The sequence below is a fragment of the Podarcis liolepis genome (assembly GCF_965112155.1).
Source record: "Podarcis liolepis genome assembly, chromosome: 3".
In the NCBI taxonomy this organism is placed as follows: Eukaryota; Metazoa; Chordata; class Lepidosauria; order Squamata; family Lacertidae; genus Podarcis; species Podarcis liolepis.
The window spans coordinates 10,487,920-10,512,506 of record NC_139557.1 but is presented as its reverse complement, the minus strand read 5'-3'; the positions used below and the strand labels follow the sequence as shown (position 1 = coordinate 10,512,506).

General features: G+C 43.7%; 2 long non-coding RNA genes across 2 annotated transcripts; one reads left to right on the top strand and one right to left on the bottom strand.

The window, feature by feature from the left end:
- The first annotated feature begins 13,892 nt into the window (after positions 1–13,892).
- LOC310703549 lies at positions 13,893–15,005 on the top strand. Its single transcript, XR_014524244.1, has 2 exons — positions 13,893–14,301; positions 14,883–15,005. It is a non-coding gene; the product is annotated as an uncharacterized lncRNA (long non-coding RNA).
- LOC310703546 lies at positions 14,962–17,553 on the bottom strand. Its single transcript, XR_014524237.1, has 2 exons — positions 16,988–17,553; positions 14,962–15,620 (listed from the first exon to the last, which is right to left on the bottom strand). It is a non-coding gene; the product is annotated as an uncharacterized lncRNA (long non-coding RNA).
- Between the last annotated feature and the right edge of the window lie 7,034 nt (positions 17,554–24,587).

Sequence of the window (24,587 nt, the reverse complement as noted above, 5' to 3'; positions counted from 1 at the left end):
TTTCCCTATTTTTTTTAGAGAAATGTTGGAGGGTATGAGATTACAGTGGTACCTCGGGTTACAGACACTTCGGGTTATAGACGCTTCAGGTTACAGACTCCCCTAATCCAGAAATAGTACCTCGGGTTAAGAACTTTGCTTCAGGATTAAAAAACAGAAATCGCATGGTGGCAGCGCAGCGGCAGCGGAAAGCCCCAAAGTGGTACTTCAGGTTAAGAACAGTTTCAGGTTAAGAACGAACCTGCAGAATGAATTAAGTTCTTAACCCAAGGTACCACTGTACTGCTGAGAAGTTGATTAGCTGTTAAGGAGAAGGCCATTCCCCAGTTGTCCTAATAAACTAGCCTGCACTGGTCGGTAGCTTGCTGAAGAAGAAAACCAACTTTTCCATAACTGGGAAAAACCCCTCAGGAGCCCTTTTGAAAAATGTTTGGTAAACATTCTGAATGCAACACCATCAAAGTGATTTTTGATGAAGGATAATTTCATTGCATGAGCAGGGGAGACATTCTATTCCCTACACGATAGACTTCCTTGCCCCACCTCCATCCCAAGGATATAATTTTCTTTTCTGTGGGTCACAGTGGGAAGACTGTATGGAAACAAATCTTTCTCTCTCTCCCCCCCTTTGCCTCCTGCTAGTAAAAATGCCCTCAAAATACAAACAGAATGTCCAGGCATGTGATGTATAGATCTTATCCATTTCCGTTACTCGTTGTGTAAATGGGTCAAAACTCTATTGTCACTGCAGGCTGTTTTATGGTCCGACTGATGCAGGAACTGTGGTCACCTTTTTTCATTAATCAGGTTTACGAGCAATCAATGAACTCTGGGCATTTGCTAAAGGAAAAGTTGTTGCCTTACACTAATTTTGAGTCCTAGTACAGTGGTGCCCCGCAAGACGAATGCCTCGCAAGACGGAAAACTCGCTAGACGAAAGAGTTTTCCGTTTTGGAGGTGCTTTGCAAAACGAATCTCCTATGGGCTTGCTTCGCAAGACGAAAATGTCTTGCGAGTTCCTGCGGGGTTTTTTCCCTCCCCCCCTTTTTCTAAGCCGCTAAGTCGCTTATCAGCTGATCCGATAAGCTGATAAGCCGCTAAAAGCCGCTAATAGCGCTAATAGCGCTAATCCACTAATCCGTCAATGGGCTTGCTTCGCAAGACGAAAAAAACGCTAGACGAAGAAAATCACAGAACGGATTCTTTTCGTCTTGCGAGGCACCACTGTACTAGAAATACGGTTTGCTTCTGGGCGGGGATTCAATTTGCCAAAGGGTCGCTGAGATATTGCAAGCAGGTTGTCGGCAACAGGTTTTTGTATTGTTATTTTTTAACAACACAAATAGCCCCCTTGTGATCATTTCATGTGTGTGGTGGGTATGACAGCCAAGTATGGATGTGGCCTCCAGGCCAACAAGGTTTAGCTGCCCCTGTTACAGAGAAAACCGCCCTTCTGTTCACATGTGTGATGAAGAGCTAGGCTAAAATGCCACTGGTTGGCACAGAATAATACGTAGCATGTGTCCAGCTTTTAAACATCTCTTGTTTCCTATAGTTCGCCTTCTGGAAACTTGCCCACGATATGCTCCTTGTGTTCTGGCCCACATCTGAATTTCATAGGCCTTGTCCACATTACAAGTTGAGGTAATCCAGGACTGTCTCCAGATTTCACTTGATCCTAGCAGTGGGAATTTAGGCTTTCCTCAGCTCCTACTTCTGAGAGCAGCATGGGAGAGAACAGCATGAATATGCTGGAGGGGGGTGGGTGGGTAGCACCACAGATAATTACGCAGCTTACAACACAGCGAAGTCTTAAAAATTATTCTGTCAGGCTGGGTGCCGCCAACAGAAATGGACTGGAGGGACTTTTACTGCAATGGGTAAGCTGTTTAATTGAAGGGGGTGTACACTATAGCCAGCCGCTTCAGATTTCACTACTAGTGTAAGGGAATAAACTTTGGCACCCGGCAGCGAGTGACTTCACGATTCAGCGCTGAGTTTTAATGGATATTAGAATTCCGGCAGGTAATTGTCCTTGGAAAAGTTTATTAAGAAGGAGTAAACATGGCTTTATTACTCAGGTTCGGTCGTCAGAAATCCACAGATGGGTCCTCGTACCTCTGCTGTGGGGTGCGGGGGAGGAAAGGGAAACGTTGCCATAAGCTGATTTTAAAAAGAAAAGAAAGTTTTATATTTTGTAAACAAATCCATCTGGAACTACTAAACTTTTCCGAGCCAAACCAGGCCCTTGCCACCTCTGCACGCCCCGGCCTGTCTGAAAGGGTTCCAGTTGCAACCATTGCTTTCCATTGCTGCGCTGTGCCGGGATGTGATCACACCACCTCTGGGCCAACAGAGAACACAATCACTCACTCTGAGTCATTACATAAGCAGAAGTATGTGATTTATTAAACCACAAAAAATAGGTTACATTAACACTAAGAGGCTGACTCGAAGCCACAGGAGGAGCAACTTCCACAGTTAAGAGTGGGACTCCCTGATTCTTGGAATTTCACTTTCCGGTGCTTTCTTATGTAAACTGTGATATCATCCTGTATTAGGAGATTCCCATAGTGCACCAGGCTGAGATAAAGACAAGAGATACAGTATACTTTAAAAAAGCACCATGGGATAATATGCTTGCTTTCTAGTCCCTTTCAGTCAAAACTAACTAAAATGTTTAATGATGTCATGTCCTGGTGTCATGACACGAGAGTGGCTGTAATCTGCTCAGATTCTAATATCTTGCCTATTCCCATGGAATCCTAAAATAAATATAGGCATAGGTCTTTGCTGTTGCTTATGCTTGATGCTCAGTTAAATATTATCTCCCCCTACCTTCTCCTTCTCCTTCTCCTTCTCCTTCTCCTTCTCCTTCTCCTTCTCCTTCTCCTTCTCCTTCTCCTTCTCCTTCTCCTTCTCCTTCTTCTCCTCCTTCTCCTTCTCCTTCTCCTTCTCCTTCTCCTTCTCCTTCTCCTTCCCCACCCCCACCCCACATATATTTGGGGGTCATGTGGATTTAAAGCAACAGGATGGAATCTGGTGCCCTCTAGACATTGCTGGACTACAGCTCCCATCAATCTCAGCCAGCATGGCCAATTAGGAAGGATAGTGGGAGCATGGCTGACTGGCAAGGGAGAGAGGCTACCACACACCTGATCTCCCATCAGTTGGGTTGCTGTGCTTTCTGGGAAAGAGAGAGCAAGGCGGCTGAGAGGTCAGCACAGTGCAAGTGCTGCAACAGAGCAAATGCAGCAATCCTGCCACTGTGCTTGCACCGCAGCGGTCTGCTCACTGCCTTGCTCCTCTTGGTAAGCACGGTGACGTGGCTGACGGGAGGCCAGAGGCAAAGAAGCATCCCTCCCCACTGGCTGTCCTGGATGGGAGGTGTAGTCCAATAACATCTAGACAGTCACAGATTAGGCAACCCTGATATATACCAACTCTGTGGTACAGAGTTCCTTTGCTGATGATCTGGTAAAAGAGGCCAGCTCACTCAATGGATCTTCACCTTGTCGTTGTGAGTGGGCTTGCACGTTCCTATGACCCTTGTGAGCGAATGCCAGTGTACTGGAAGAAGAAAAGATCACCAGTGTGAAAGCAATGATTCTTCAACATCAATTTCGTTGGACTGGTCATGTTGTGCAGATGCCTGATTATCATCTGCCAAATCAAATACTCTATTCTGTACTTAAGAATGGTAAGCATAACGCTGGCGGTCAACAAAAGAGGTTTAAAGACTCTCTCATGGCAAATATAAAAAAATGTAGCATAAACACTGACAACTGGGGAAAACTGGCCTGTGAGTGCTCCAATTGGAGAACAGCCTTTGCAAAGATTTCATGGGTTTTGAAGACCCTCGAACTCAGGATGAAAGGGAGAAATGTGCTAAGAGGAAGGCATGCTTGGCAAACCCTCACCATGATCAACTCCCACCCAGAAACTTATGTCTCCACTGTGGAAGGACACGTGGATCCAGAATTGGCCACCGCAATCACTTACAGATTCACTGTTAAAACCATGTTTATGGAAGATAATCTTACTCGGCTACGAGTGATCGCCAAAGAAGAAAAGAGTCCAGAAGAGCTCAGCTCTCTTTGGTTGTACAACAATGTGTTGCCCCCTCTGTTGCACGGCCTCTGTTTCACTAACGCACAGGTTGCTTCCTATCTTTGCTTTTTTACAAAAAAGGGGGTTTATTCACTGTTTAGATTGTTGCCGTGGGAATATACATGAGGAAAGATGCATGAGGAAACTGTTGGACGTTTGCAGTTTTCTCCTCCTGCTGCCATGCCTTGTTAAGTCGATGTGATGGTATGCAGTCAAGGATGAGCTAATTTTTCCTGCAGATTCTTGCTGGGTTGGACAAGTTCAGGGCACCATGCCGCACACGCAATATCTTGATGTGTGAAGTGAAGAGGCTGCATCATGTTTAAAGCCCACAGTTTCGCCAACCCCAAACAGAAACTGAGCAGGGAGTAGTAAAGAAATATCGCAGAGGCTGATGTTATTGCCCCCAGCCCATCCTTCTTAATGCAGCATTGCTGAAACTTTTTGACTTCAGCCTGCCTGAGTAAATCTACACTATTTTTATGCTTTCCTTCCTGGACAAAATCATGTGTTCCACAGGTGAGTATGCAGAAACAGGAGCATAAGAGCTGCTTTATATTGGATCAAATTATTGGCCCATCTTGCCCAAGATTGTCATCACTGAGAGGCAGTGATTTTCTGGGATCTCCAATCAGATATGTTTCATATCACCTTCACCCTGTTCCTTTTTTAACTGGAGATGCCAGGGATTAAACATGGGACCATTACATATGAAGTTCCTCCCCAACGGGGCTTGCATGGAGTCATGAGCAGAAAGTCCTTGGCATACAAATATCTGTGCTATGGAGAAACTAATATCAGTCTCTCTTCTCTTTGGCAATCACTCGTAGTGGAGTACAATTGCCTTCCATGAACACGGTTTTAACAGTGGGTCCACAAGTCACTGTGGAGGCCAATTCTGGATCCACACGTCCTTCCACAGTGGGGACATTGGTTTCCGGGCAGGAGTTGAGTGAGGGTTTGCAAAGCGTGCCTTTCTCTTAGAACGTTTCTCCCTTTCATCCTGAGTTCGAGCGTCTTCAAAGCCCATGACACCTTTGGTAAAGGCTGTTTTCCAATTGGAGCGCTCACAGGCCAGTGTTTCCGAGTTGTTGGTGTTAATGCCACATTCTTTTAGATTTGCCTTGAGAGAGTCTTTAAAACTCTTTTGTTGACCACCAGCATTACACTTTCCATTTTTAAGTTCGGAATAGAGTAGTTTCTTTGGAAGACGATAATCAGGCATCCGAATATGACCAGGCCAACGAAGTTGATGTTGAAGAATCATTGCTTTGACACTGATGATATTTGCTTCTTCCAGTACACTGGCATCAGTTCGCCTGTCTTCCCAAGTGATGCATAAAATTTTTCAGAGACACTGTTGATGGAATCTTTTGAGGAGTTTGTGGTGATCACACAGGGTCCCCGGACGTTTGACGGTCTATTGATCCCTGTGCCACCACTGTGATTGCTTCCCTGCTGCCACCAACCCGTTTCTCTCGGGTACACACGGAGTCCAGACAGTTGTTAACATTAATTCAAATAAACAAGTTTATTTTATAAGCATTAACAAGTTTACGATTTCAGATAATTTTTCTTGTCAGTTTCTTAATCTTAGTTTCTTTACCGGCCTATACCTTCCTAATAACTTCTATCTGACTCCTCTTAACAGATTCTCTCACTCTCTCACATCAAACTATCCCAACCCACAGACTTATCCTCCCTCTCTCTTCTCTAACACCTGACTGACACCTTAACAACACTAATTCTAACTCTAACTCCAACTCTAACTCCTCCCCTTGGGTTCCCATTGGCCAATCACTACACACTCATTTAACCCTTTCCTTATGACCCAGCATGATGTCACTAGGAGGGCAAATGCCACATAGTTGGAGATGGTGTTTATAAGTACTGCCTTAAGAGGAACAGGGCAGGATTAATTCATCCTGAACTCATGCTCAAGAGACCATCATCAAAACACAGTAGCAGTTTATTAGGAATATAGGATGCTTCTGTATAACAAATAAGACCATTCGCTCATCTAGCTTGGTATTGTCTGCACTGACTTACATATTCTCCAGGATTTCAGATGTGATTTTCCCCAGCCCTACCTGGAGACATCAGGGGCTGAACATAGGACCATCTGTCTACAAAGTGTGTGCTCTATCAGTAAGCCATGGTCCTTCCTTTCTAGCACCCAGTCCGTCAAGATGAGAGCCCCACAGATCCAACTGTGCACCCATCAAGACTCTGCAAAGAGAGCCTTGCAATGCTATGTGCAAGAGCAAAAAGGTTTTTTGAAAAATCAAGAAAATATGGGAAACTCATTACAACACCGTGTAATGCAAGTATTAATCCCTTCTTGAAAAACTCAAAGAAATTCCTTTTCTTCCAGGATTTTTTCAGGAGGCTTTCATTTCATACCCAGCCAACAAATAATCAAAGGAGAAGTTTTCAGCTCAGATAAGATGTATTCAGGTGGTGTTTTGTTTTTGTTGACCTAAATCGATATGGTGTAAATGAAAGGGACATTACCAGAAGCAAACTGTGATTTTATTACAAGTGAGGATATGCAACTGTTATATTAAGTACTGTAGATTGTGACTAAAAAATAGCCACCCTGCGTAACATCGTTTCGCTGGTGGAAACATCTTTGAGAATAGGCTGTAGTGGCTGGAGGACATGACAGCCCTGCAAGCTGTAATGGCAGATTCCTTGAAGTACAGAAGGGGTTGAGAATGCATCTATTCAAGAGAGAGAGAGAGAGAGAGAGAGAGAGAGAGAGAGAGAGAGAGAGAGCTGGTAAGAGGACTTTAAAAGTGATGCCCTTTGGGATTTCAACAAGTGAAAAGACTTAGCAATCCTCCAAGGGCAGCCTTTTCAAAGCCAGGTGGTCAGTTTGCTCCTTCATCCTGGACTCTATTTATCAGAAGGTTTTTGGGTGTTACCTGAGCTCTTTGGATAAACAAGGTTGCTTTGTGTGCTTATTGTTCTCAGGAAAGAATACGGCAGCCCTTTGAAGTCCTTGTGGCTTATTGTGTGAAGGCTCCAACAGGGCTCTTCAGTGTATTTACAGGCCCGGGAAATGCTCTCAGCAACTGTGGGTCACCCCCTCCCTTACGTAACTGCGGTAGAGTTCCCGTTTAACACCAGAAGAAATCAAACTGTTGGAGCGTTCACCTTTCTTTTCTTTTTTTTGCTCCATTTTTCTCCTTCTGTTAAGTTGTATCACTGGCGCTTCGGCAGTTATTCTCATGTACTAAAACACAGCCTGTGCCATTGCATATTGAGGAAGCGTCTAAGCAAAATCAGCAGGGTTGCTTTATCCATGATGGAGTGTTAAGGATGCAGAACTTTGGGAAATTGTCAACACCCCCATTGCAGAGAAGGGGGCTGTGGACTTAACCACCCGTGGACCAATCTAGTGAATGTGCTTTGCTGCCCACAACCAGCCCAGAACAACCTACGTCTGCTCTGTATATGGAGAAAAAAATCAGCACATCTGTGTGGTGCTTCCATGTGCCTTGCAAAGTTCAATAACGCTGTGAAGCCTGTTGTCCATATGAACATCTTCTGGGCGTCTCTTTTCCAGATCCGAAGTTGTATTCAACATAGTGCTAAGGTTCCATTAGCGCATGGATTTCTTCTTGCACAATGGAATAATCCCCCTCTCTCATTCCCTCTTTGCACTGCCTAAATCTGTTATGGAAGTGGTTCAACAATGTCTAAAACTTCCCACAAGAGTCAGGGGAGAGGTTCTCTATATAGCAGCACAAATGAGAATGTAGGTGACATGATCCACAGAGATAAAAAGGTAAAAAAAAAAGGTAAAGGACCCCTGGATGGTTAGGTCCCATCAAAGGCAACTATGGGGTTGTCGCGCTCATCTTGCTTTCAGGCTGAGGGAGCTGGCGTTTGTCCACAAACAGATTTCTGGGTCATGTGGCCAGCATGACTAGATCACTTCTGGTGCAACGGGACACCATGACAAAAGCAGAGTGCATGGAAACACCGTTTACCTTCCCGCCGCAGTGGTACCTATTTATCTACTTGCACTGGCGTGCTTTCAAACGCTAGGCTAGCAGCAGCTGGGACAGAGCAACAGGAGCTCACCCCATTGTGTAGATTTGAACCACTGACCTTCTGATCGGCAAGCCCAAAAGGCTCAGTGGTTTAGACCACAGTGCCAGTCGCGTCCCATATTCCACAGAGATATGTGTTTGCTGGAGCATGATTTGGGATGGGACCTCATGATCTTTAACCTGACTCATCTATTCTGCTGGCTAGTGATGGGGGAGAAATTTATTCAGGAATCTACCTCATTACAAATATGTGAACCAAAACAGTTATTCTTTGAATTTGTACCTCGTTGAATTTTGTAATGAAGTTATCCAGTACCTCCCTGCTCACACAAAGCATTTTATATAATTGTAGGTTTTAAATTGGTTTTTAATGTTGTATTTTAAATTGCTGTAACCTGCCCTTGGGTATTAGGGTGAAAGGCAACTAATGAATTTTTAATATTAGCTACAATAATAATTTGTATATTAGAATATACAATGGTACCTCCAGGTGGACAGGATCCGTTCTGGAGCTCCAGTTGGAGCCCAAGGTTTCCACAACTGGAGGTGCCTGTTCTGTGCACACACGCAATAGAGGGCTTCTGTGCATGCACACGGCACAGTAGAGCACTTCTGCGCATGTGCGTGAGGCGAAACCCGGAAAAATACTTCTGGGTTTGCTGCGTGCGTATCCTGAAGGATACGTAACAAGAGGTGCATGTAAGTAGAGGTACCACTGTATTAGGATAATGAGAAAATGTGTACACAATGCACACATTAGTTATAATGGTATACTAAATGCATTCTATTAGGATAAATTGCTTCCAAAAAGTGCTTATTTGAGACAAAAGTGGAGGCACAAATGTGCATTAGGAGAAATGCGCTTGAAAATGCAGGCAGTTTTTCATGCTGACTTTTACAAATAAAATTACAATTTGATTAGGAGCACAGCAGACTGGCAGGTTTGGGTGTGATAAATTGTCAGATTAATCCATCCCAAGCACCAACTTTGGTCTTCCATCACCATTTCCCCCCAAGGAAATAAATGTGCCTCAAACAAATGTTGTTTATGTGCTCTTAATTACATCAATGGCATCTGCTGTCCTGTGTCCAATATATAGGTTTGCACCAATACAGCTGGTGATGTCCTCACCAAATGCACACAAGAGTAACGTACAGGTCTGCCATCCTATTCGCCTTCTATTCCAACCATTTATTGGACTCACAGGATTTGGCCACTGCAGAATGCATATATGCAGCCAATTAGAGTGAGATGAACCTGCAAGCCTCTAAATATTGCCTATCTACAACTCCCATTGTCCCTTACAATCGGCCATGCTAGCTGGGGTTGATGGCTCCCAGTACGTTTCCAAGCACAATTCAAAGTGTTGGTGCTGACCTTTAAAGCCCTAAACGGCCTCGGTCCAGTATATCTGAAGGAGCGTCTCCACCCCCATCGTTCTACCCAGACACTGAGGTCCAGCACCGAGGGCCTTCTGGTGGTTCCCTCACTGCGAGAGGCCAAGTTACAGGGAACCAGGCAGAGGGCCTTCTCGGTAGTGGCGCCCTCCCTGTGGAACGCCCTCCCACCAGATGTCAAAGAGAACAACAACTACCAGACTTTTAGAAGGCATCTGAAGGCAGCCCTGTTTAGGGAAGCTTTTAATGTTTGATGTATTACAGTATTTTAATATGTTTTTGGAAGCCGCCCAGAGTGGCTGGGGAAGCCCAGCCAGATGGGTGGGGTATAAATAAATTATTATTATTATTATTATTATTATTATTATTATTATTATTATTATTAGAGTAGGAGTTCAACAACAACAGGAGGAACCGGGACTTCCCCACCCCTGAGTCAGGACAGAAGTTACTGACTAGGTTTAATAATCAGAATTATTTAAAAAATAAGAAGATGCGCAGGAAAAGAAAAGAACTATTTTTGTTTGACTCGCATGAAGTCATGCCACTTCCAGGCTGAGCTTGCTCTGTGCTTCATCCGGTAGGGGAAAATGAGTTATACTAAAATTCTGAAAATAGGTGTGAGTGTGTTTTAAAGTCAACATGTTTGTAACTCCACTGCATAAGGATTTATGCTGCTGCGACAGAGAAATGACTTCATCAGGAAATCCCCTTTCAAATTTCCAGACATAAAAACACATATCCATAAATTTTACATTTAATAGAGTCTTTGGAGTAAAAGCCTTGCGGTGCAATCCTATACATGCCTTTGGCTGCAAGTCTAATCGCATCCCATTGAACTCCATGGAGCTTACTTCTGAGTAGACTTTATTGGATCACTCTGTTACTGACCACACCGAGAGACATATTCACCGGTTAACTTCCACCATGGTTCAAGTCATCTCCAGTAATGCCATCACCTGCCTCAGCAGCCCTTTGAAAGCTTATCTCATTGTTGATTCTGGAGTGACAGAATCACATTTATTCTTTTCCTGAAGGCTGACATTCTACAACCTGCTGTTGGCTAGGGGCATTCAGAAAGGAAACTGTTAAAAGATGTTGTATAGAAAATGCAGAATTAATAAACGGAGACAAGTGAAGAAATGTTTGACTGCACTAAGTATGTTCTATGGTTGAACAAATAATTGGGACAAACCTCAAACAGTGGGAATTTCACCTCTGACTTTGGTTTCACAATTTGGTGAAGAGACCATTTTATATTTTGCTGGGCATTACAATCACATTATTCCTATGCTTTACCTACTGCACTGGCTCTCAGGTTGCCTCTGAGCTCAATTCAGAATGCTGGTTTGGGTCTTAAAAACCATTCATGGACTGGGGAGTCAGCTACATTAGTAAAGAAAAAGCGTTTTAAATGCGTTATAACACTGTGACACCAGATGGCACTGTGGAGCTCCATCTTTTGGCAACGTGATTTTCCATTATGAGATTTATAACGCATTTTCCTGAAACTTTTTTTGATGTGTCTAGAACCAGCCTGGAACTAGAGTTGCACTAAACAGCCCCATCAGCACCACCTTTGTCTTGGATTCTTGTTGTGAAGCTTGCCCTCCAATAATAAAGATTTCTCTGGATTTTGCTGAGGGTAGCATGCATACACAGCTTTTTCCAGTTCTTCAGTTTGTCATACTTGCCCCATTCTCTGCCTTATCTTTGAACATCTGAGCATAGCCCCCCCCAAAGGATTATTGGTGTGGCCATATGTATAACTGCATCAATATTATTCTTTGCGTAGTGTTTTATCAGTGCACATTGCTGAAATCTTAATGCATATACAGTTTCATCAAGAATGTTTCTGTGTGGCATGTTCCAATGCACAGGAGTGCAATAAAATACCATCCACAAAAAGGAATCGAGATACAATCATAAGATGGTCACATCAATATTCTTAATACAGATGTCAGTGAAGTTAATAATTATCTGGCTCTGAATTTCTCCAGCTCATGTACTCTTCTGTATTATGATTCACGTGTCTTGTCCCCCCAGAAGGTCTTCTTCAGCTCAGAATGTAAAATGAGATTCTTTATATGGGCAAAAAACCCCAGATCCTGACCATTGTGACCTCATGAGGATGCTGCCTCCTTGAAGGAGAGAGACTGGCCATTGTGACCTCATGTTGATGGTGGCCAATGAAGGAAAGAGACTGGCCATTGTGTCCTCTTGCTGATGTTATCCACTTGAAGGAGAGAGATTGGCCATTATGATCTCATTCTGGTGCTAATAACAATGTGAATGATGAATAATAATACAGGGTATTATTATAGGGGCATTATTTGGGAATTTTAGGGACAGAACTACCCAAACTGTTCAGAAACTTATTCATATATTCGACTACAGTGGCAAGAATGTTACTTGCCCCCAAAAAGAAAGAAGCAGAAGTTCCAGCAAAGGAAGAATGCAAAAACTTGTGGAATATGCACAATTTTGGCAAGATCTCACCTGAATTGGGTGCTGATGCTGATGCTGATGCTGCTTTTCCACTGATGGTGGAGTTGGCAGGGCAGGTAAAGCATCCCTGGGGGCATGACTGCATGGCTGTGCTGGCACCTGGTTCAGGTGAATCAAAAAGCTTTGTACCAGGTACAGATGCAGAAGTTTTTTCTTTTTTTAATGGTAGCCTCTTACACTTAATGAAACTCCCATTGCCTGATCAGGCCATCCAGCCAAAAAGTATTTGTGGGCAACTTTCCCCCTATTGGGACCGGGTGGCACTGTGGTCTAAACCACAGAGCCTAGGGCTTGCCGATCAAAAGGTTGGCGGTTCGAATCCCCACGATGGGGTGAGCTCCCGTTGTTCAGTCCCAGCTCCTGCCAACCTAGCAGTTCAAAAGCATGTCACAGTGCAAGTAGATAAATAGGTACCACTCCGGCAGGAAGGTAAATGGCGTTTCCATGCGCTGCTCTGGTTTGCCAGAAGCGGCTTATTCATGCTGGCCACTTGACCCAGAAGCTGTATGCCAGCTCCCTCGGCCAATAAAGCGAGATGAGCGCTGCAACCCCAGAGTCGTCTGCAACTGGACCTAACGGTCAGGGGTCCCTTCACCTTTACCTCCCTCCCCCTCTATTTCGGTCAATTTCCTTGATTGCTTCTTACAAATATTGTGTGTATTTGCTCATCCCATCTAAATGAAACCCTCTCCTATTCCCAGCTATGTTTGTTCTGGTATGTGTTTGTGTGTAGTGGGGTTGAATTTTCAAGTGGCTGCTCTCCACCATGGCTGGGGCCTACAATTTCAAGGGCAATTTCAAGCATGCATGTACCAACATTATGAGCTGGCACAGGCTTCTAGAAAATAAAATGTGCTTCATTCCAAAGGCTTGCTTTGAATGCTACTATGATTATTTCCAAATAGAACTAAAAAGAGTTCACTGATCACTTCAGTGATCAGTGACTAGTGTTTCATCCCACAAAGCTTTGCACCAACCTCTTATTTCAAAATGGAGCTCCTCCATAATACTTTAAGGAATGAAGGTGATCCTTCCATATATATCTTTGTTTGTTTACAATTATAGTACAGATGTTTGACAGCTGCTATACCCAGACATAGTGCTAGATGAAGAATTTACTGAAAAATGAAAAACGTAAGAAAAAACATAATGGTACTCAGAAGATTTTAAATGGGGGAGGGGTAGTAACGCAATGAAAATGTTGGAGAAGCTAAATATATGGCTTGAGTGAAAGTTCTGGTACACAGATGAAATCTCTACAGCATGGGGGGGCAACATGTGGCCATCCAGATGTTCTCAGATTCTCGCATCTACACCATCCTCTCCTTTTTAACACACACACACACTTTTCAGATATTTACATTTCACTGATTTTACAATTATTTTTACATTTTAAAACTTGACTTCCTTCCCTCTTTCTGTGGTTCCTTGATTTTTAATAACTTCTGCATATCCAAATTAACTTAACTTACTCAATTTATTCATCTTCTTTAAATATGTACTCTTATGAAACTGCAGGTTATTACCATTTCCATTCTTTTATAAAAAAATTGTTATCTTGATTTCTTATTCTTCTGCTAAGTTTCACCATTTCTGCATATTCCATAGGTTTTGCATCCATTCTTCCTTTGCTGGGACTTCTGCTTCTTTCTTTTGGGGGGCAAGAAACATTCTGGCTACTGTAGTCACTTATATGAATAAGTTTCTGTAAAGTTTGGATAGTTCTGTCCCTAAAATTTCCAAATAATGCCCCTATAATACCCTGTATTATTATTCATCATTCACATTGTTATCAGCACCAGAATGAGATCATAATGGCCAATCTCTCTACTTCAAATGGACAACATCAGCAAGAGGACACAATGACCAGTCTCTCTCCTTCATTGGCCACTGTTAACATGAGGTCACAATGGTCAATCTCTCTCTCTCCTTCAGGAAGGCAGCATCCTCATGAGGTCACAGTGGCTAGGAGAGGAGAGGAAAAAACCAGACCACAGCAAGCTGTGTGTGCAGATGGTAGGTGCAAGTGTGGCCTGGCACCCCAAATTCAATGGTGAGACTTCAAAGTGCAGTAACCATTGCAGGCTGAGGGCAGAGTACAGAGAAGAGATGGACTAGGCAGCAACTGATGGGCAAAGCAGCAGTAGAACAGCTGAGAGGAGACTCCAGAAGAAGAGAGGAAGGATAGAAGGAAGCACCCAGCATTTGAAGAGGAAGAGAGAAGGTAATTTGGACAGGAGTAGCAATGCTCACCTGTACTTGTCCCTGTGACAGTCACCCAGACTTTTTTTTTACAAACGTTATTTTAATCATCCTTTTCATTTCATTGTATATCATTTCCCCGTACTGGGAAATGATCCACACCATCCTCCTAAAGCACCCTTCCGCTTTAACAGTCATGGCTTCCCCCAAAGAAACCCGGGTTCCTTGAAGCACCCTAAAAAAGGACAGTTCCCAGAATTCTTTGGGATGACTGTTAGAGTGGTATAATAGTGCTTCGTATGTAGGTCTGAATGTGACCCAGTAATATCCTTTGATCCCAGTCTGAATGGAGAACGATCAGAGATGATGAGAGCTATGGTCCAACAACATCTAGAAGGCCGTATATTAGTAATCCCTGTTCTAAAATGACATCCAGGGTATTTGTTTAGATGAGCATTTTGCTGCCAATCAAGCTCTTTAAAATAGCTAGTCTTTAAAGTACCAGTGCACTCTTTGTCATTTTTTATAACATCCGACTAACAGGACCACTCTTCTGGAATACTGTCAAATGATCACCCAACTTTTATTTTCCTTTTTCTGCAGGTTTCACCAACACACTTGTGCATGCAGTGACATCTAGTGACAAAGAACACAAATGGGACTCAGGGAAATTTCAGTGGAGAATTATAATCTATGATTTTTTCAAAAGCCAAAATTCAACTATAATATCTCTCTCTCTCTCTCTCTCTCTCTCTCTCTCTCTCACACACACACACACACACACACACACACACACGGTATCTCCAGCAACATTTTGGAAAGCCTGCATATAAATTTTCAAGGTTTACTTCTGTTTTAAACAGAGACATGTTCTCTGGTCCTGGATTTCCTGGCAGGAACAGGTGGCCTTTGGAAACCTCTACAACTCTTCAATTCTGTGCTTGGTCATAACATAGAATGAACAAAATGTTCTTTGCAATAATGCACTTTTTTGCATCAACTTTATTTCCTAGAGGAGAAACCAAGGCCCTAAACCCCCACAACTTGCCCAAGATTTTCCCCAGTGATTTCTGTGGACAGGGAAGGCTTTGACCTTCATCAAGTCCAGAGGAGAACATTGACAAAATATGCCCTCTTTCTTGGTGATTAGGAGGACTATTAAATAATGCTGGATTTTTCTTGGGATGAAATACGAAGCTCTTTTCACACGCTGGGTCTCTGAGATGATCAACAAGTTCCCTGAGATTCGCAATGAAGTGTTGCTGACACTGCAAAGATTTGGGGCCGTGATAAAATCTCTCCTCTGGGGCTTTTCCCATTCTTCTATCTTTGATGGAGTCTCTGGAACGAAGACAAGATGTTTCCTCCTTAAAGGCAAAACCTACTTTCGCTTCTCAGTGTCTTTACTAGTAGCAACTCTCTGCAGGTAGTCAAAGGCTGGAACCCAAGTGCTTACTTTACCCATGAAACACCTGACATTTCAAAACAATGTTTGTGCTTCTTGACACACAAATTGAATCACACATCTGTTTTCCAGGGCAACCAGTTCCTGGGCTGCAAAGGGTCTTATGGAGCTTGGTGGGTCCTGACTGGCTTGGAAAGTCAGCTGATTCTCTTGCAGCTGGAAGTGCACCCCAAGACCTAGTCTTTCTGACTTCCTGTACTGGAGACTAGTTACTGGTGGGCTTGGCCAGTTGAGACACATGTGCACACACACAAAGTGCCTTGCAAAAAGTTTTCAAAGGATGGAGGCGGCAAGGGAGAATTATAGCCCCTGTCTGTCTAAGGCAGGCATGGCCAAACTTGGCCCTCCAGCTGTTTTGGGACTACAAGTCCCATCACCCCTGACCACTGGTCCTGTTAGCAAGGGGTGATGGGAGTTGGAGTCCCAAAACAGCTGGAGAGCCAAGTATGGCCATGCCTGGTCTAAGGTGAACCTGTGTTAGACAAGGACAGCTGGGACGGGAGATCTGGAAATCCACAGTTGAAGAAGTGAATCTCTAGTGCTCTTTCTGTGGGAATTAGACTCCATATCCCATTTGCAGAGCATGCCAAAGACGGCCCTAGGTCATTTGACCCTTTCATTGGTTGTTTTTTCCTCCTATAAAAACTACACACTCGCTTTTAAAGATTAAATTGGGGTTGCCATATTTCAAAAAGTGAAAATCCAGACACAAAAGTTTTGGGGGCTAAGTTGTTGCAAAATCTCAAAAAAAGAGAAGTTTTTGAGCTATTTTTAAGGAAATTCGCCAAAATCTACACTGCCGACATGGGTTGCCATACGTCCAGATTTTCCTGGACATTTAACCAATTTCCGCCTGGGCACTGTTTCTGACAGCTGAATCCCAACTATGTCTGGGAATTTCCGGAAGTGTGGAAGCCCTGGTTTAAATAACACACAACTTTAACTTAGTGTAAAGTGGTTTTGAACGTTTCCGTTGACGAACGTTTTGGAACCTGAATGCCAAAAACCCGAAGTAAATGGTTCTGTTTTCAAACGCGCCTTGGAAATAGAATGGCTTCCGCTGAGGTTTTCTCAATTCTCTCTATCAAATTTACAGGCTGCCCTTCGGGCCTTGGTTTTCTAAGGTTTCAGAACTTGAACGGTCTTCCAGAATGGATTATTTTCAAAAACCAAGGTATCACTGTACTTGCACTTGCAGATTAAAATATACAATACAGATACTTAGGTTGCTAAAACTACTTACTTTGATTAAACTGCTACAGGCTAACTAACTCTGAGGAGGACAGCAGCACAACATAACATTCCTGCTGCTCTACCTGTTAAAAAAAATCACCTGCCATAACTGTACCAACTGCCAGAACTGCCACAGAGTGCATGACACCATTGTGTTCTACAGCCCTTGCAATTAACCCCTTTACCTTTGCATTTTGGATGCTTACATCCCACACTGCCACCATGAGGAGGAGACTGGGACTTGGGTGCCCAAGGGTGGAATAAGCAGCCTATGAGGCTGTGGCAGAAGGGTGGGGTGGGTTGCTGTACATGACTCAAATTGCAAAAATGTGCAAATCCGCTGGATGAGGATGCTTTTATTTCCCACTGGGCAGCATTTCAAAGGGATGCGAGTGGCGCTGTGGTCTGAACCACCGAGCCTCTTGGGCTTGCCGATCAGAAGGTTGGTGGTTCGAATCCCTGCGATGGGGTGAGCTCCTGTTGCTCGGTCCCAGCTCCTGCCAACCTAGCAGTTCGAAAGCATACCAGTGCAAGTAGGTAAATAGGTACTGCTGCGGCGGGAAGGTAAACAGCATTTCTGTGCACTGCTCTGGTTTCGGGGTTCTGTTGTGCCAGAAGCCGCTTAGTCATGCTGGCCACATGACCTGGAAGCTGTATGCCGGCTCCCTCGGCCTGTAAAGCGAGATGAGCGCCACAACCCCAGAGTCACCTGCAACTGGACTTAACTGTCAGGGGTACCTTTACCTTTTAGGCAGCATTGCTTAATGTGTACTTTACCTACTTAGTGATTAAAAAAGAAAAAAGAAAGACTTTTCCAAGATTTTTTTTTTTTTAAGAAAGTTCACTTTGAATAAGTGTACATATTTGATTAAACATTCCTCCCTGAAGGCATAACCGAAGTGGGAAGTGCCCTTCCTCTGTGGATGCAGTGCGAGCGCCGCCTAAATTCTTGGCTCCACATAAATGCTTTTTTATTAACTACAATAATAGGATCACTTAATGAAATTGTTTCTTAATTATTCAGGAGATTAGGTGAATCTGGAGGAGATTGCATTCCCACCAGGCAAAACTTGCAAAGAAGTTTTTCTTCTTTTATTCTGCATATTTACTTACAGTCTATCGGCACTGGTCACTTAGAATAATTATGCCAGTGGAAACACTGAGATCACTAAAGTTGTACAGTAGTACCTCGGTTTAGGAACACAAAACCGGAAGTAGTGTTCCAGTTAGAGAACTTTACCTCAGTCTATGTTGAACGGTGGAAGGGCACCTGCGGTGGGAGGCTTCATTAGGGAAAGCACATCTCGGTTTAAGAACAGCTTTGGCTTAAGAACAGATTTCCGGAACGGATTAAGTTTGTAACCTGAGGTACCACTGTATATCAAAACAACTTGCTTGCAATCAACTGGAAGGCTGTGGCAGGCAACCAGTCCAAACACATTTCTTTCTTCCTTTTTCACCTCTGAGTGTCGGTGTAAGATTTAGACCAGGCTTCCTCAGATTTGGCCCTCCAGATGTTTTTGGCCTACAATTCCTATGATCCCTAGCTAGCAGGACCAGTGGTCAGGGATTATGGGAATTGAAGTCTCAAAACTTCTGGAGGGCCGAGTTTGAGGAAGCCTGGTTTAGACCAAATTAATAACTTTTGTGGGCTGGTTTTCGCGTGGTGATGCCATCTCTGCCTCTTCTCACTTTCTTCGTGGCGAGTTTCTACTTTGGCACTAGAACACGCACATATTAATCACCATGTGATGTAACATCATAACATTGATGTGCCAAGGGCAGAGCGGGGAAGGGTGAAAAACTCATGTCACAACCAGAGCATCCATAAGTACAGACCAGCTGTAAGCCTTTTGATCCCAAGGACCAAACTACACATTACACGCACTCCCATTATTGCTTTTCTTTATAACAAGCCGTTGGAGGCGGTTTCAGTTTGAGGAGCGGACTGGTTCTTTAGGAGGGTGGAGAAGCTGCTTAAACCTTTCCTTTCTTTTGTTCCCTTCAAAGTCACTTTGCCAACCTGCTTTCATTCCCAATTCAGGAACACCAACACCTGTGTGCTGGAAAACATCTAAGAGATGGGTTTTTGAGCAGATCTAGGAAAGGGCTTTTTAAAAAAACCACTGTTGCCCCACCTTATAATGGATTCAGGCCCTATAGCTCAGTATTGTCTATGGTGACTGATAGCATACATTCCAAGATTCTGGAAGCATCTGTCAGTTACACTTTTCTCAGTTTCTTGTTTTAGCAATATTAAATTCAGTTCTCCACATTTCTGCAGCAATATGCACTTTCTCTCTCTCTTTTTTCATCCTCACACAAATTTAACAGCACTTCGGTATGAATTTCTCCTAATAAGCACATTTTTGCATGCAGTTTTGACCAATGTGCACAGTTTTGCAAGCAATTTCTCTAAAGTAATGCATTTTTGTATATCAACTCACAGGTTGATAATTTTTTTTTCTGCACACTTTCCCCAAATATACACGCAGGTCCCACTTACTGAACACAAAGCGCTCCTTGGAAATCGTTCGCTAGGTGAGCATTCGCATAATGAGTCTGCGATGTCCACTGATTGCTACTATGGGAACATTTCTAATTAGGGATTTGTCTGATCTCTCCCTGCCGCTCCCCATGGTTTCTTCCTGAAATTGCTGCAGACAACCAGCAAAAGAGAGACAAAGGGAAAACTGGTTTGTCCTATCCTGCTTGCTCCCTCCATACCTGCTGCCAGCCAGCAAAGCACAAAAAAGCAAGGAAGTAAAGAAATTGGCAAACTCTCGATGTTTGGATACCTGGGTCTGAGGCATTTATAGTGAGGTTTGGGCCATGGGCATAGCCAGGATTTTTGTTAGGGGGGTAGAAAAGTTGTTTTAGGAGATTGCTGGAGGGGGACAGAACCTCAGTTAACTGAGTACTGTCTCCTCTGCCCTCCCCCCCCCCAATAATTTGGGCATACAGTCATAACTTGGATCTCAAACGCCTTGGCTCTTGAACAAATTGGCTCCCAAACAATCGAAACCCAGAAGTGAGTGCTCCAGTTTTCAAACAATTTTTCAGAAGCCGAACATCCAGTGCCACTTCCGAGGCTTCCAATTGACTGCAGGACAGCCAACTGGAAGCCGCACCTTGGTTTTCAAATGGTTGGGGAGTCGAACGGACTCCCGGAACGCATTCTGTTTGAAAACCAAGGTACGACTGTAATTCTTTGCATTCAGAAAAGTGAATTTTTGCATAGTGAGCAGGTAGATAGCAAAACCTGTGTGTATACCTTTCCGTAAACATTGTTTGGTTGGAGAACTGCACCCCAAAATCTGAATAAGTGAATAAAAAGAGAATTTGATAGGTTGGTTCCCCATTAAATGTGAACTGAATTCCTTATCCATCCCTAATGTGCCATGGCTGATCTTAAGAATAAAACTGTGTAAGCCTATGCACAAGAAACTGACATGAAGCAAGCCACCGTGAGTTAAGCTGGCATAAAGTTAACCAGCTCTAAACCCCATTTGGCAGCAGGGCTACTGTTGCTGCTCTGCCTAAGCCCGACAGAGAGAAAAACAAGCCTCTAAAATAGTGTCCTGTCTCAGGTTGCCAGGTCAAATGACCAGGCTAAATGGACTTAGGATTCAGTTCCTGCTTCTATTGTTTTATGTCCACCACACCCTCAGAATGCCCCATTTGGGGGATTTGCTGTGGGATGAGAGGTTACACCAGCAAATGTTCAGTTGAGCTGGGGTTGGGATCTGGCTGAACCTGGCTGATCCCAGAATCGGCCAATTGAGCCAGCGATCCACTGCTCATCTCACTGGATCTTGTCATAGGATTGGCTGCTTCATTCTTTGTTTACAACTGCTGTCTCCTCTTTGCCATAACTTGCAGGTTATCAGACACGTATTCATCTTGCGGTGTGCTTTTGGAGCAAATGAAAACAATGAGAATGATCGCCTTTGTTCCCCCTCTTGTTCCTTCTTGAAAGCGCAAAAATCACACTGGATGTACTGCTATCTCAGCCAGCTATTGGCCAGGAAGCAAAATTTGGTTCCCACAAGCACAAGAAGGCAGATTGGGACCTGCAAACCTAGCTTTCTTGTTTCTTAATTTCCCACTCTGCCATCCCTGTAGCAATATTATGATTTATTGTTTCATCTCCGGGGGAAAGAATGAATATGTGGTTCCTTCATTTTAATCCTGGCAAAATCTGCCCATTAGCTTGAAGGTTTATTATTTAACTCTTGGGTGCCTGTTCTCTTAAGTCTCGGGTCGTTTTTGCAAAGAATTACTTATTAAGATTGCCGAAAGAAATATCAACAACCTCAGATATGCAAATGACACAACCTTGATGGCAGAAAGTGAGGAGGAATTAAAGAACCTTTTATTGAGGGTGAAAGAGGAGAGCGCAAAATATGGTCTGACGCTCAACATCAAAAAAACGAAGACCATGGCCACTTGGCCCATCACCTCCTGGCAAATAGAAGGGGAAGAAATGGAAGCAGTGAGAGATTTCACTTTCTTGGGCTCCATGATCACTGCAGATGGTGACAGCAGCCACAAAATTAAAAGACGCCTGCTTCTTGGGAGAAAAGCAATGACAAACCTAGACAGCATCTTAAAAAGTAGAGACATCACCTTGCCAACAATGGTCCATATAGTAAAAGCTATGGTTTTCCAAGTAGTGATGTGTGGAAGTGAGAGCTGGACCATAAAGAAGGCTGATCGCTGAATAATTGATGCTTTTGAATTATGGTGCTGGAAGAGACTCTTGAGAGTCCCATGGACTGCAAGAAGATCAAACATATCCATTCTTAAGGAAATCAGCCCTGAGTGCTCACTGGAAGGACAGATCCTGAAGCTGAGGCTCCAATACTTTGGCCACCTCATGAGAAGAGAAGACTCCCTGGCAAAGACCCTGATGTTGGGAAAGATGGAGGGCACAAGGAGAAGGGGACGACAGAGGACGAAATGGTTGGACAGTGTTCTCAAAGCTACAAACATGAGTCTGACCAAACTATGGAAGGCAGTGGAAGACAGGAGTGCCTGGCGTGCTCTGGTCCATGGGGTCACGAAGAGTTGGACACGACTAAACGACTAAACAACAACAAAATGAACCAGGTTATTGAGGTGATGAATGGGTTGCTTTATACGTGCAGGCTTTCAAGCTGAAATTTTTCTGTTTTCTGTTTTTTTGATGAGGTAGTATTGTCCAAAACAAATGACAAAGAAATCTTAGCATTTAAGGAGGTGTAAGAAGAAAGTTGTGAGCCATCATATAAAGGGCCAAGAATTCCTTTGAGGTGATTCATTGACCTCATTCATTCTTACTGGCATCAGTGGAACTAATAGGGACACACTCATTTTGATGAGAAAGCTTTACATTCCATGGCACTGTTGGCTCAAGACCAAAAATTAAAATTAAAAAATGTCTCTTTTTGTGGTTACAGATACAAACTTTTCTTCTCCCACCCTCCTCCCTACCACCACAAACATGAGCACATTTTATAACAGTTGCACCTAGTGTTGTTTTGGAAGTATAACTGCATAGGCCTCAATTCTTTGGGGACATCGGCTTTTGCAATTTATTCCATAAACATTTCCCAACATTAGCACAGACTACAGTCTTGATGCTGTAATGCACAGAGAAGCAACATTAAATTACAGCTGCTGCAGATTTGAAGCACACACAAAAAAAACCAAATGTAGATTCAAGAATCTCAGAAGCACAGCGCAGTTTGGGTGATGATGTGAGTGTGGTCCATTTGTGGTTTTCAAGCGCTTACCTGATATCGAGTCTGATCACATTATTCGTCCTTATCCGGAGGTAGAGGACCAAGGCCAGAGGAGGTTTTGTGTAGTACAAACACAGCAGCTGAGCCAACACATTGCATCAACACTGTGCCAATCTTCCCACTTTCCCTTCTATATTTACCACCCAGGACGCAGCTAGAGCTGTGGGTTAAACCACAGAGCCTAGGACTTGCCAGTCAGAAGGTCGGCAGTTCGAATCCCTGCAATGGGGTGAGCTCCCGTTGCTCGGTCCCTGCTCCTGCCAACCTAGCAGTTCAAAAGCACATCAAAGTGCAACTAGATAAATAGGTACTGCTCCGGCGGGAAGGTAAACGGTGTTTCCGTGCGCTGCTCTGGTTCGCCAGAAGCAGCTTAGTCATGCTGGCCACATGACCCGGAAGCTGTACGCCGGCTCCCTCGGCCAATAAAGCAAGATGAGCACCGCAACCCCAGAGTCGGACACGACTGGACCTAATGGTCAGGGGTCCCTTTACCTTTACCTTTAAGCAGCAGCAATGCAACTAACTGGAGATCAAGGCAATATTGCCATCCCAACATGCCCCCTGCTATTGATAGAACCACCCTGCAAAATAATAGAAATAAAGATCTCTGCCACTGCATTTCAGTATTGTGAATTGTGCGGTTTTAAAATGGGGGGCGGGGAGTATTCCAGATAAATGTTACTTTGTGACTTTGAAGAACCCCATAATGCTACAAACAAATTCCATCATCCATTTTTGTGCAAAATTTTATTGAAGTGAAAAAGAATGTAGGTCTCCAACTCTTCTAACATACATCAAATAGAAATGTTAGAGTGGCAATGAGGAAAGTAGTAAACAGAATATTAACAGGATCCCCTCTAAAATGCAAGAATTCCGTGTGCCTTGATTCCTAAAGTGTGAAAAGTTGGAAACCCTTTAGAGTAAAGCAGTGTTTTCATCCTCCTGCATTCGCTAACCAAAGTGTGATGTCTTTTGACTGTTCGAATACATGAATGTAACCAGCTTGGTTACTGAATATGATATTCAGTGACCCCAAATTCTGGGGATGCAGTTCACTCTGCTTCTTCCTAATGAGACTAGTTGTCCATTTCATGGGACTCCCTTCTTTTCCCAGATGATGGGAGCAAAGAAAGTCACTGCGAGCTCCAGCAGTTGGGAGGGTCGGCATGCTACAGTTTGTGGATGTGACTTCACATATGTCCCTCATGAGTTCATTCCGAGTGACATTTGGCAAGAGCTTCTTCTTACTCCTCACCACTGTTCTTCACCAGTTCTCTGGCCAACTTCTGATTGTTCAGAGGAAGACCATTCCCATAGATCTGCTGTATTTCCTTTGGTTTCCAATCAAATTGCTTTGACTTAAGGTAGACATTTGCTGAATACAGGCTAAAGTTACAGCATCCTGATTGACACGGAGACCAATACTTGTCACGCTGAGAAACTGAGCCATCTGTTAACAGGGAGGTCTTAGAAATGGTGACCAACTCGTTCAAAAACCCAAGCTCTTCCATATTACAGCTGCTGTAGGATTTGTGGCAGACATTTTCTATTCAGCCCAAATGATACTCCTGTCTTCCTGGCTATTCTTTTGCACCAGCTGTTCAGGAGACTTTGCAAATAAGCCCACCTGTGTTCACCTTTCTCCCACCCCACCCCCAGTCCCATGCTTGCCCCATTCATTATGGTGGCAGGAAGGATAGGACTGACAGTAGGTTACCTGTGTGTGAGATAACACAGTTTTCACTGACAAATGCAAGATATCTAAAGAAAGCATCTAAACGTCTAAATAAAACAAGTGTGAGAAGGGGATTGTGGGTACTTCAG